At 41.4% G+C, this 13,283-nt stretch overlaps 1 pseudogene; it reads right to left on the bottom strand.

Annotated features, from left to right (window-relative positions):
* Positions 1-11,418, bottom strand: part of LOC142150656 (uncharacterized) — a 60,192-nt pseudogene extending 48,774 nt beyond the window's left edge.
* Positions 11,419-13,283: the final 1,865 nt, after the last annotated feature.

Below are 13,283 nucleotides of genomic sequence, written 5' to 3'. Positions count from 1 at the left end.
TTTGACATCAGTATTTAAAAGGGCTATGGGACGATAATTCTTACAGTCAGTGGGGTCCTTTCCCGGTTTGGGGATGACCACTATATGGGATTCTAACATCTCAGATGGGAAGAAGCCAAGATGAGTTCCGGCCTCGTATAGTTGGAGAAGGATAGGTGACAGCACATCTTGAAATGTGGTAAAAAATGAGTTGTTATATCTATCAGGGCCAGGTGCTTTATTCTTGGGAAGTTGTTTAATGACCTTATCGATTTCCTCTAAGGACCAGGGGGCATTCAGTTCTTCCCTAAGAGAGGGGGATATAGCTGGAAGGGGGAGATTTTCCAAAAAGGTGGCAATGTCGTGTTCTGTCGGCTGGTAAGTAGAGGGGTCAGTACTCAGATTATAAAGATCTGTGTAGAAGGCTGCAAAGGAGTCTGCAATAGCTCTTGGATTGGTAATCTTAGTGCCCTTGGAAGTTGTGATGGCTCCAATACGATTTCGGGCCTGTAGTCCCCGAAGGTTACCGGCTATTACCCGCTACATAGTATTTTTGGCGTAGTTTAGATAATGCCATTTGGGTTCGCTTGATAAGTAGTTTTTGCAATTCAGCTTTGACCCGTGTTCTCTCGAGATTCAGTGTTTTAGACGCGTGTGTTTTGTTCTGGGTGTCTAAAAATGTAAGTTTCGCTTCCAGTTCTGTCTGTAAATATATGTTCACCTTATGTAATCTAGAGGCTATCTGAATAATCGTACCCCACACTACCGCCTTAAGGGCGCACCAGTATGTAAACACAGAAGTATCAGCTGGGTCATTAGTTTGTGTAAAGGAGTGAATGGCATCTGCTATCTCTAATTTTGCCTCAACCGAGAGTAGCAAGTGTTCTGATAAACGCCATGGACATAACGTAAAGGGAGTTCTATTGGAAGTCCATGAAGTCAATGCATCCGTGTGTCAGACCGGACCTAAGGATAAAGGCATCACCCAATACAAATACACATAAGAATGAAGGGGTATCCAAAAATGAGCAAGAACTCAACACTGGAACCGAGGTACCCCCTCAATGTACTGTAAAAAGTCCTGGGGACGCTCGTCTAAGTCTCCAGAATCTTTAGATAAACCTTAAAGACACTCGTCTAAAGTCTGAAGATGTTTAGATGATCTTAATGCCCACTTGTTCCAACGGACCCTCCTGTATCGACCCTGAGATAAAGAGATAGAGGCTAAAGAGAGCTTGTGGAAATCCAACTCTCAGCTTCCTCCAACATTTGGAGAAGAATATATTCTTGGGTCTTGGCCCAAAGGAGAGAGAACTCAGGTCGAGCTAGGGAGCACATCCCGAATCGAAGATTCTTTGTGTCTCGATCCCCCCTGAGTAGACCAGTCATTAAAAATATGGGTTCTGACTTTGGGGTCAGGCTGAGATACCGGAAGGTTCCAGGACACTAAAAGCTTTGTCCCTTCTTCAACTGAATTATGATATGCAGTTTGTTATGTCTGTGGATCAGCAGTTTCACTGGGAACCCCCATCTGTAGGAAATATCATTACTTCTTAGGGTTCTTGTGACTGTTTGAAAAGCTCTTCGCTTCGCCACCGTGTGTTGGGAAAAATCTGGAAACACTTGAATGTCTTGAAGGAGATCTGTGCCTTCCGCTTCCCTGGCCGCCCGCAGAATACTTTCCTTAATATGGAAGAAGTGAACGCATAATAAGTTATCTCTGGAAACCGTGTCCGGTGCCCTCTTATTTTTACGGAGACGGTGTATGCGATCAATGATTAGGTCTTGTGTAGAAGCCGAAGGGAGTAGTTTCTGGAAAAGATTGGTGGCAAAGGATAGTAAATCTGCGTTTGAGATACGATCTGGTATTCCCCGGATTTTGAGGTTATTACGATGCGATTTGTCTTCCATATCCGCCAACTTATCTCTCAAGATACTTCTGACTCAAGTTGTTCATGAGATGTAATAAGTTCGTTATGCGAAGAGACCAATTCTTCCAATTTATTCTCAAGATGTACCGTCCTGGAGCCCAGTGCCACAACATCTCATTGAATGGCTTTCATGGAGGCTCTCAACTCCGCTGATAAGTCGACTTTCAAGGTGGCTAACAAAGTTTGCATTGACTTGAAGGTAATCGGAGCCTTAGGATCGATCATGTGGGTAGAAGACTGAGGAGGTGGGGTAGATGTTAAGACAATATCAAGCTGCTCAGGATCATCTCCCCGTCGACTCCCCGTTTCCTGGGTCTTCGGGGTTTTTTTTTATGTATCTTCAGTGTTGGTGTTTTCACATTCGTGAAAACGTACCCAACCCTCTGACATCCTGTTATGTCAACAAATGGATCTTTTGTTTAGGATTCACCTATTGTTTAGGCAGACAGAAGGTAAAGATGACCCTGCCCAAATGAACAATATATTACACACAGGATACCACAGTACTGATAATAGAAAATATATAGATTTATATTGATACCCAGATTTATATTACTAAAGGACTGATTTATAGTTACATATAGAGACACAATCTCATTGCTATTGGCATTTTGTGGCTGTTTTGTTGCTTTATCATTGGTATGTTTTGGATATTGAAGCTTTTACAGATCTAGGAGGTGGAAACCTACTACATGCTGAGATATTGTCCTTTATGTAGGATGAAGCCAGTAAAATGATTCATTCATAGACTTTACATGATAATGTCGGCTCTTCAAATTCTAAATATATTTATGATAACTTATTAACACTAAATAAAAGAGAGGTGGATTTACATCTTGCTGCAGCCACTGTATCAAACTATCATAAAGCTAAACAAATACCCAGAGTCTTCAGTCAATAACCAGCCCACTATAGGCCGTACAAACACTGAATTCTGTAGAACATAGTGGGTGATTTTAAATAACTTCCATGAATTTGATCAGTCTGGTTACTGAGGAGGTAAAGAAGGACCTGGTGGATGTAAGATACTAAATCACCAAGATGAATGATTCACATGATAACATCAATGATACCACCACGGATTGGTTTATCAGGTAATTCATATAGAGAAGAGATTATCTTGTTCAAAGTCAAACTCCATAAAGCATCTCCAGACTATAAGGACCACAGAGTAGAGCCTTGGCTCTTGGGGGATATGTGCTAGACCACATAGACCCAAAAGGTGCTTTCTAAGAAGAGGTGTCTATGTCCAGGACAGCTGTAGTGAGGGGGGAACATCCCCCTTTCCAGGATGGATAATGCACCTGGTTCCTCTTCAGATCCATCTCTTGTGTTTGGAGTGAATTGTACCAGTGCAAACAGCAGAGAAAAAGGAAAAGACGCCACCTGATGAGGGGCGGCTCAAAGCACAAGGTCAGAAAAACCAACGACGGGTGTCACCAAACTGTGATTTACTACCTTACTAAAAGAAACAACTACAATTGAATAAAACATCTTACAGAAAGGTCTCAATCTTACAGAAAGGTCCTGAAAGCATAACTTTAAGAATACTGTAACCACTAATAAACCTACATTTTATACACCGAGCACATTTGACCGATAAACACCAATAGCTCTATACATACTTTGGTTAGAATGGTGTCCACAGAATCACGAGACACCTCCACAAGGGAGCTATAAGCACAACTGTTCCATTTCTGGGAGACATCTCTTACAGAGCGGGCCAGTGATAAGGATATTATAATTCAGCCAGCAGATAAAGGGGAGCTATAGTGATATTAGACTACTCATACTATCGCAATGAAGCCTTACACCAACTCAGTGATACGGATGCACATGTACAATTGGACCTTGATCTCACTTTTAAGAATAAAGTCTGTATCAATGAGAAGATACATTTAGGCTTCACCAATAAGATCAAATCAACAGACCATAATACGATATTACATGCATCCAGCCGTCACCCTCCATTTCTTACCCTATTACAATTCTTAAGAGTCAGACAAATTGACAGTAATGATATTGAGTGTCACAAACAGATGACAGATTTGGGACATATATTTATTGGGCATGGCTACAATGTACATGAGATTCAAAAGGTGATCATTAAAAGCACTTAAAATGGATAGACAGATGCTATTACAACTGAAAAAGAAGAAACTACATAACAATAATAGATTGATGATTGGCACAACATTCAGTAACACAGTCACTTTAGACGAGCTATCAACAAAAATTGGATCTTTTTGACCAGTGATCTTGGCTTGAAAATTTATTTTTCTGATTGTCCTTTGATATGGTACAAAAGAGGTCGCATCTTGAGGGATCTTTTGGTACTGAATGACCCTGTACAAAAATACAGCAGTCACCTATCCTTTCCCCGTCCACTTAGATTGGGCAGCATTAGGACTGATGGTTGTGTTACCTGCAACAATATGCTATTAGGAACACACTTCAACCACCGTCATTCAGGTAAAAAGATTACAATTAACAATCTCTTTACTTGTAACAGCTCCGATATTATTGTTAAATGCCCCTGTGGATTACTATACTTGGGTAAGACTGAACAAATATATGGTAATGGATTAGAACTATAACATTGTGTAATATATATTTTCCTTGAGGAAATGTTTGCCACCACTTTGATCAGCACAATATGCAATATATCACATTGGTATAAAGAAAAATTGTTATTGGAGTTGGCAAATAGCTTTATGGGATTCAACTGATTTAAGATAACGGATGATATTGGATGATGTGTGCGCGTTATTGGAGATTTGTAAATCTTTCCTTCAGGGTATTTATCAGCAGTAAGTAGCATTACTGGGACATGATCCTTTAAAGCTCACTGACTTGTGAATAATTATCCAGATGATGGAGTACTTCACTGATTGACAGCTGTGCGGATACAAAGTCTAGATTTGAAATAATGTCAGTACAATGCCAGTTACTTTGTATTAGTACTATATATGTTACACTACATTATAGAATATTATACTATTTTCTGAGCTTGAGATTTGTATCTGTTTACAGATATTTATACCATAAGGATTGACACATGGACATTTTCTTTCATCTCTATACCGTCACTTGTTTCCTTTTTCTGCCATATATCTAATTATGTCTTAATTTCTCATTACTAATGAATGAATATAGATACTTAATGTGGTATTATACATTGAATATATATATATGACTACGGCTTAGTACTATAACATTGTGTGATATACACTTTCCATGAGGCTTTGCTTGTAAACAATGTAACCAGCATGATGTGCATTATATTACATTGGTGTAAAGTTGTGTTTGTGTTACTGGAGTTAGCACATAGTTATATGGGATATAACTATAACATATACATAGATAGCCCTCTTGGTGCTCACAATGACCACACCTGACTAAGCAGATGTCCAAGGAGACTGCAAACTTCATAAAACATCTCACAAAATAACAAGAAAAGTAACTGCGCTCAATGGGTACATAAAGAACATGTATTAATAACATATATTTATAATCGGTCTCACTGCAAGAATAAAATACAATTATATTGTGATGTCACCATATACAGATACTATAAGGCCTATTTCCAATGCTTAAAATAGGTAATTATATAGAAACCAAACTTAACTAAATAGATGAAAGAGTCTGAATTTGTTTCTATTATATTGAATTACTACCATATGATTATAGTGTATAATATGTATTATGAAACACTAGTCTTGATATATTGTAAATAAATGAAAATTCTGCTTTGTTACTAATCTTATTGTAATCGATCACAGGCTTTAGATAGATTTGATAAAGGTAAAAACACGGACACCTGTTGACGGATATAATTGAGGTTACAATTGTCAGTTTTGCTGGATATTGACTCATCTGACGGATGCCTGTGAAGAAATCACCAATTAGGGTGAAGAAACGCGTTATGACTATCTACATATCTCTGATTGCCTGGATGGTAACTTTATTCCCTTATGGGAAGGAGCCTGTTTGGTACTATTGTTCCTAAATATATCAATTATAACTGAGCTATTATCCAGTGGATGACAGAGTGATATCTTCATTATAATATTGTGACCACGTTATTAAAGTGGAAGGATTGGGAAACCTATTTGGAAATCCGTGTGTGAACCAAGCATAGTGGATAAGTACCTTTACATCTCCAGACGTAAGTGGATGGATACTTGCAGTCTGTGTGAACTTGGATTGCAGTGTATGATACTTCCCTGATTGGTATAGTACGTTACATTGTCCCATCTGTCTATTGTCACTAATTCCTGGTAGAGATATACCACAAATCTGTTTGTTATTGGCACAGAAAGATAAAATGGCTTTAACTAGCTAAAAAGGTGACATTTTTCATATGTGGATGGTTTCCTATTTATTCAATTGCGATCTTGTCTGGAATGTATTTTATTTCTTCTTCTGTCTTGTAAAACAACTAATGGATACAGCTAGTGTGGATCACTTCAATATCACTTTATATATCTCCTGACAAAGCATGGAGATATACAGATTTATCATCTCATTATATACATATATGTTTCACATGCAGCATGATGATATTTACACATATATTTGCTTCTGAAGAGTGAATATTTGTTTGGTCCTGTAAAGCATCAATAACTTTTATATATGATTTTTAAACTTACTATTCTGTTATCAGCTTTAATGTATTAATAAATGTATTAACTTTATTATATATGTTTTTGGAGTTGTGATTTGTATTTTATTCTTTCAGCGAGACCTGTTCATATAAGTTTTTTGCGTATAAAAAAATTACGGTATGTGATTGATCACAGATATGACTATGTACTGTTATGAATCCCAGTGCATGCACGAAGAGCAACGGAAGTGTTAAGCAATGTGTCTTTATTCAGGTAAATACACAAAGGTAACTCAGATCCACTGATTAGAACAGGTTCCTAAGGAGACTGTATAGTAAAAATGGCAGGAACAGGTATTATAAGTTTTACCCCAGTCCAGAAGGCACAAGGCTGTCCAGGAAAGCAGACAGAGTCCAGGTATCAAGCAGAGATCAGACAAACAAATCCAAATAGCTAGGCAGAGATCAAGCAAATAAGCGAGGTCCAGAAGTCAGGCCAAAAGGTCAGGGCAACAGGCAAAACAGCGTGGTCCAAGGTACAGGAAAACAAATCAGGGTCTCAGGCAAGCAGGCAAGGTCCAAGTTACAGGCAAACGAATCAGGGTCTCAGGCAAGCAGGCAAAGTCCAAGGTACAGGCAGGGGTCATACACAGAAGTTCAATCCAGAAGGTATATACCAAACAGAACAGGAGCAGGTTAGCAGCAGCCAGGAACAAACGGGATGAACTGCACAGAGCACAGCTTGAGGCAGGTATTTGAAGCAGTGCGACAGGTGCAGTTCTAATTAGCTTCAGACAAGGAGATTAACTCCTTCAGGCATGTTGCAGAGTTCAGGAGCAGGACAGCAGCACCTCTGGTGGATTATAGGTACTGCTGCCAGATACAAAACATAGGCAGTCATAACATAGCCCCCCCCTTTAAGGAGCGGATTCCAGATGCTCCATATATGCTCCCTTCAGGTTTTTCTCTTTCTTTTTATAAGATCTCCCTGGAGACACAATTGGGCTCTTCTCTAATGGAGTACAGAGAAGACCCAATTCTTCAAAAGCAGAAGAATTGGCAAGTTTGTCCACTAACTCTCTAGTATCCTCCACAAATTCAGAGTCTGAGTCCCACCCTAGAGTCGGGACAGGACCTTTTATTTTATCACCAGATGATATGCCCAAGAAGCCAGTAACCAAGGTTGGTGATTGTTGTGACTGAAGTGGCAAAGCAAGAGTTTTTCCATTCTTGTTAACCTTCTCCCTAGGTCACCTAGACTGTCTGATGGAAGACACATTCATAGAGGTCTTATGGACAAGTGCAGGAACTAACGCACAGGCTGGAATGGGCACAGAAAAATCGTGATCAGATGACTTGACTGTGGATAGAGTGTACTTCTGACAAACAGCATTAACAAAGTCCATAGTATTATGAATAATGGGGTCATCGGAATTTAGTAATGAGAAGGCCCAGGTTTGTGGCTCCCCTCTAAAACACATAATAATTGAACCCACTTGGTTAAATTGGTCAACAAAATAATCCGGACTTTCTTGAAACTGTTTCATGTAAAGTTCGAGTACCATAACAAACTGTTTGATGTCTCCATCAAAGAAGACTGGAGGAGGATCTGATGACTCGGAAGAGGCTTTTGGGCTATTGAGCATTCAGGCTCAATAGCAGACTCTGGAGAGTACCCAGCTTGTTCAACAGTCTCTGGAGAGTCCTCGGCTGTGACGGCAGAGCAGGAGTCCCCGGCTGGGGCGGCAAGTCGGGCACACCTGACGGGAAGCCAGGCCTGGGCACAGCACTTTGACTGGATAGCACTGTGAGATGCCTGAGAGCAGACAGCACTATGAGATGCCTCAGAGCAGACAGCACCAAGTGGCAAATCGGGCTGAACCGCACAGAGTGGCAACTCGGGCTGAACTGCATGGACAGGCAACTCTGCAGTGGACTTGAGGGACAGGGCCCTCTCTGGAGCGGACTGTAAGGGCAGCACCCCCTCTGGAGCGGACTGTAAGGGCAGCACCCCCTCTGGAGTGGACTGTAAGGGCAGCGCCCCCTCTGGAGCTGAAGACTTGGGAGTAGAGGCAGCGGCTGAAGACTTGGAAGTAGAAGCAGCGGCTTAAGACTCAGGACCGGACACAGCGGCAGGAGCCTCAGGACCGGACACAGCGGCAGGAGACTCAGGACCGGACACAGCGGCAGGAGACTCAGGACCGGACACAGCGGCAGAATACTCAGGACTGGTGGTAGCTGGAACTGGCACCGCAGGACAGACGGTAGCTGGAACTGGCACCGCAGGACAGACGGCAGCTGGAACTGGCACCGCAGGACAGGCGGCAGCTGGAACTGGCACCGCAGGACAGGCGGCAGCTGGAACTGGCACCGCAGGACAGGCGGCAGCTGGAACTGGCACCGCAGGACAGGCAGCAGCTGGAACTGGCACCGCAGGGAAAGGCAGCAACTGGAACTGGCACCGCAGGACAGGCGGCAACTGGAACTGACACCGCAGGCGGCAACTGGAACTGGCAGATTAGGCCCCATCCCAGGGAACAGATTAGGTTGAAGTAAAGCAACAGGAGGTGACATGCAGAATCATCTAGGGTCTGGAGAGGAGCACACTAAAGGCTGCTCCATAGAATGTTGTGGTCTTTGACAGCTTTGTAAGAATTGTTCGCCACTGGCGCAGTAGTGGCATAGTTTACAAATTCTTCTGCGCCATCGTTCCTGGTCAGTGAGAGGGGGACGCAGGTAGCTTGGCCATTTAGAATCCCTAATAATAGGGGCTACTGACATTACCAGAGATGCAGCACCAATGTCAGAAAAAGTTCTGGGAGGATTCTCTGCGGTCTGCATGCTTTCATTAGAGGAGTTTGTTGCTTTAAAATCAGAATTAGTGTTGAAACTACTTAACACAGCAGCAGGAAGGGTTTTAAGCAGTTCTTGGAGTAAAGTGGATACTTGTATGATTTGGTAATGGAGCTGAACAATGTCCATTTGCAGCATTTGTAATTGTGGATTTACTGACATGTCTAATAGCCAAACACAGAGTTCAATGCAAAAACACTAGGAATTCCAGGACTAAGGCAGAGGGCGTGCAATCAGCAGGCCCAGATTGTATGGCAGTTCATCATGATATGAATCCCAGTGCATGCACGAAGAGCAACGGGAGTGTTAAGCAATGTGTCTTTATTCAGGTAAATACACAAAGATAACTCAGATACACTGATTAAAACAGGTTCCTAAGGAGACTGTATAGTAAAAATGTCAGGAACAGGTATTATAAGTTTTACCCCAGTCTAGAGAGCACAAGGCTGTCCAGGAAAGCAGACAGAGTCAAGGGATCAAGCAGAGATCAGACAAACAAATCCAAATAGCCAGGCAGAGATAAAGCGAATAAGCAAGGTCCAGAAGTCAGGCCAAAAGGTCAGGGCAAGAGGCAAAACAGCGTGGTCCAAGGTACAGGCAAACGAATCAGGGTCTCAGGCAAGGTCCAAGGTACAGGCAGGGGTCATACACAGAAGTTCAATCCAGAAGGTATATACCAAACAGAACAGAAGCAGGTTAGCAGCAGCCAGGAACAAACGGGATGAACTGCACAGAGCACAGCTTGAGGCAGGTATTTGAAGCAGTGCGACAGGTGCAGTTCTAATTAGCATCAGACAAGGAGATTAACTCCTTCAGGCATGTTGCAGAGTTCAGGAGCAGGACAGGAGCACCTCTGGTGGATTATAACTACTGCTGCCAGATACAAAACATAGGCAGTCATAACATGTACAATCTATTTTGCAATTTTTTATTTGATATTTTTCTAATAACTAGCCATTGAGTCAGTCCACATTTCTTGTTATAATATGGACTAACGGACTTAATATTAACCTGTTCATGTAGAATTTAGCCTGTATACTATGGAAGTTTTGCTAATTTGTCCTCCAGTGTAGTATTAGGTATTATAGGGACATGAATCTTCTGATGTGATACAAGATGGGACTTTTGGTTAAAACACTTGCTACATTCCGAGCATTGAAATGGCTTCTCACCTGTGTGAATCATCTGATGTGTTACAAGATATGACTTTTTGGTAAAACACTTGGTACATTCAGAACATTGAAATGGCTTCTCCCCTGTGTGAATCTTTCGATGTGTTACAAGAGCTGACTTTTGGGTAAAACACTTGCTACATTCAGAGCATTTAAATGGTTTTTCTCCTGTGTGAATCCTCTGATGTACAACGAGTTCTGACTTATAGCTAAAATACTTGCTACATTCAGAGCATTTAAATGGTTTCTCGCCTGTGTGAATCTTATGATGTGCTACAAGATTTGACTTATGGCTAAAATACTTGCTACATTCAGAGCATTTAAATGGTTTCTCTCCTGTGTGAATCTTATGATGTGTTACAAGATGTGACTTAAAGGCAAAACATTTGCTACATTCAGAGCATTTAAATGGTTTCTCGCCTGTGTGAATCTTATGATGTGCTACAAGTTCTGACTTTTGGGTAAAACACTTGCTACATTCAGAGCATTTAAATGGCTTTTCTCCTGTGTGAATCTTATGATGTCTTACAAGATTCGACATGAGGGTAAAACACTTGCTACATTCAGAGCATTTAAATGGCTTTTCTCCTGTGTGAATCTTTTGATGTTTTACAAGTTCTGACTTCAGGATAAAACACTTGCTACATTCGGAACATTTGAATGGTTTCTCCCCTGTGTGAAGCATATGATGAGCTACAAGTTGTGACTTTGTGGCAAAACATCGGCTACATTCAGAGCACTTTTATGGTTTCTCCCCTGTGTGAATCCTTTGATGTGTAACAAGACTTGACTTGCAGGTAAAACACTTACTGCATTGAGAGCATTTAAATGATTTATCCCCTGTGTGAATCCTCTGATATCCAACAAGTTCTGACATTTCAATAAAACACTTGTTACTTTCAGAGAATTTAAATGGTTTCTCTTATATACAAAGCCACTGATGGTTTAGAAGATCTGACTTGAGGGTAAAACTCTTGATACATTTAGAACATAGATCGTGTTTCACTCCTGCGAAATTCATCAAGTAACAACTTAGTTGAGATGGTTTCTCTTATTCAGAAATTGATACTTGCTTGTGTGAAACCTCTAGAGTGGAAGAATTAATGTCTGCGGTCTATATTACTTGTTGGTGAGATTTATTTTTTTTGGAACACTCAGATTTTCATAGAAAAATGTCCTCTTCTGAGACGTCTGCTGTTCTTTCTGGATATACTGCTTATTAATTCACCTGTAGGATAAAATTATGATAATGTTTAAAAGCCTATTGACCACCTGTGTAAATCTACTTTAACAGAAGTTGTGTTATATTGTATAAGTAGCACAAAGTATATTTATATACACTAGCAAATATGACCCAGTCACTGACCATTGTTTTTATTTTTGTGTATGTTCCCATTTTGCTGGGACCCTACTGCCAATGAAATGTGCAGTAAATAGAACTCTATATTTTTTATTAATGTACTCATGGTTTATTAATGTCTCTGTACATATTTGTATAATCATCATATTCTGCCATCAGAACGCTCCAATGATACGTTACTCATCTCCTGCACTGACCATAGATGTGTAACACCTGCTACCAGTCCTGTCACACCTGTTGTCAGCCGATGCACCAGAATGCCGGTGTTTTCTCTGCACACATCATGGAATTTGGAATAATGAGATAACCTTCCTGTCACTCAGTAGAAACAGCAACATCACGACATGTTGGCTGACAGTGTGTCCCTTAGGATTGACAGCATGAGTCAAATATCATTGGGTTGAAACAATTTTGCTACTCCAGACAAGTCATCCAAACAATCCTCTGTTTCTAGGTGTAGTCGTTGACACCAAAGCTTCTATAGCAGAGTTTTCACCGCCTAGCGCAGGTAATCCGTTATCTCCCTGTAGTTGATCCAAGTGTCGGTGCCACCATGCACCAGGTTCGATTTCCACTATGTATGACAATGGCCCTTTACACTGTGCAAACTTTGAAAGTACCCACTTCTGCTCTTCACAGTAGTTACGTGCCCACACAGTCTGTCCTATAGACAAAGTCCAAATTTTGGTGCCACCCGAACAACATAGCTGGTTGTGGCATGAACCACATTTCTGTAAGCAAACAAGAAATTGGAAGCTTGTGCTGAATTGTAACCTTATCTGTGCGCATGGCACGGCAAGCTTGCTCTCGGGTTTGTAGGAAACGTTCAGCCAACCTATTTGTAGCCGAGTGATATGGGGCAGAGGTAATGTGACAAATTCCATTCCTCTTCATTAATGTGGTGTCACGGGCACTAGGAGTCTTTACCCAGGGATCACCAGGTGGTAAGCTTACCAGAGCAATGTAGATGGTAATAGTGTACTCTGGTAGCAGGGTGATCACGGAACAGGCAATAGTAGATGATGAGATGCTCAGGAAAGTCTATGACTAGCAGCACTGGTAATATGGAGGTAATAATACACGAGGAACTGTATGGACAAGGGCAAGTGGAGGTAGTCAGTGGTCTGCGTTAGCAAGTTGTACCACTGCTATAGTGAGGAGGAATGTCCAACAGAAACGAGGAGGTGATGAGAGTCAGCGGTCTGCGGATAGCAAGTGGTACCGCTGTCTGAGTGAAGGAATGGAATCCAAGTGGAGGTATCCGGGAAGTCAGTGGTCTGCGGTAGCAAGTTGTACCACTGCTATGTGAGAGGAATGGAACAGGTGATACCGGAACAGGAATCAGTGGTCTGCCTTCAGCAAGTTGTACCACTGAAAATATA

Source organism: Mixophyes fleayi, chromosome 4 (assembly GCF_038048845.1).
Source record: "Mixophyes fleayi isolate aMixFle1 chromosome 4, aMixFle1.hap1, whole genome shotgun sequence".
Lineage (NCBI taxonomy): Eukaryota > Metazoa > Chordata > Amphibia > Anura > Limnodynastidae > Mixophyes > Mixophyes fleayi.
This window is presented reverse-complemented; position numbering and strand designations above follow the sequence as displayed.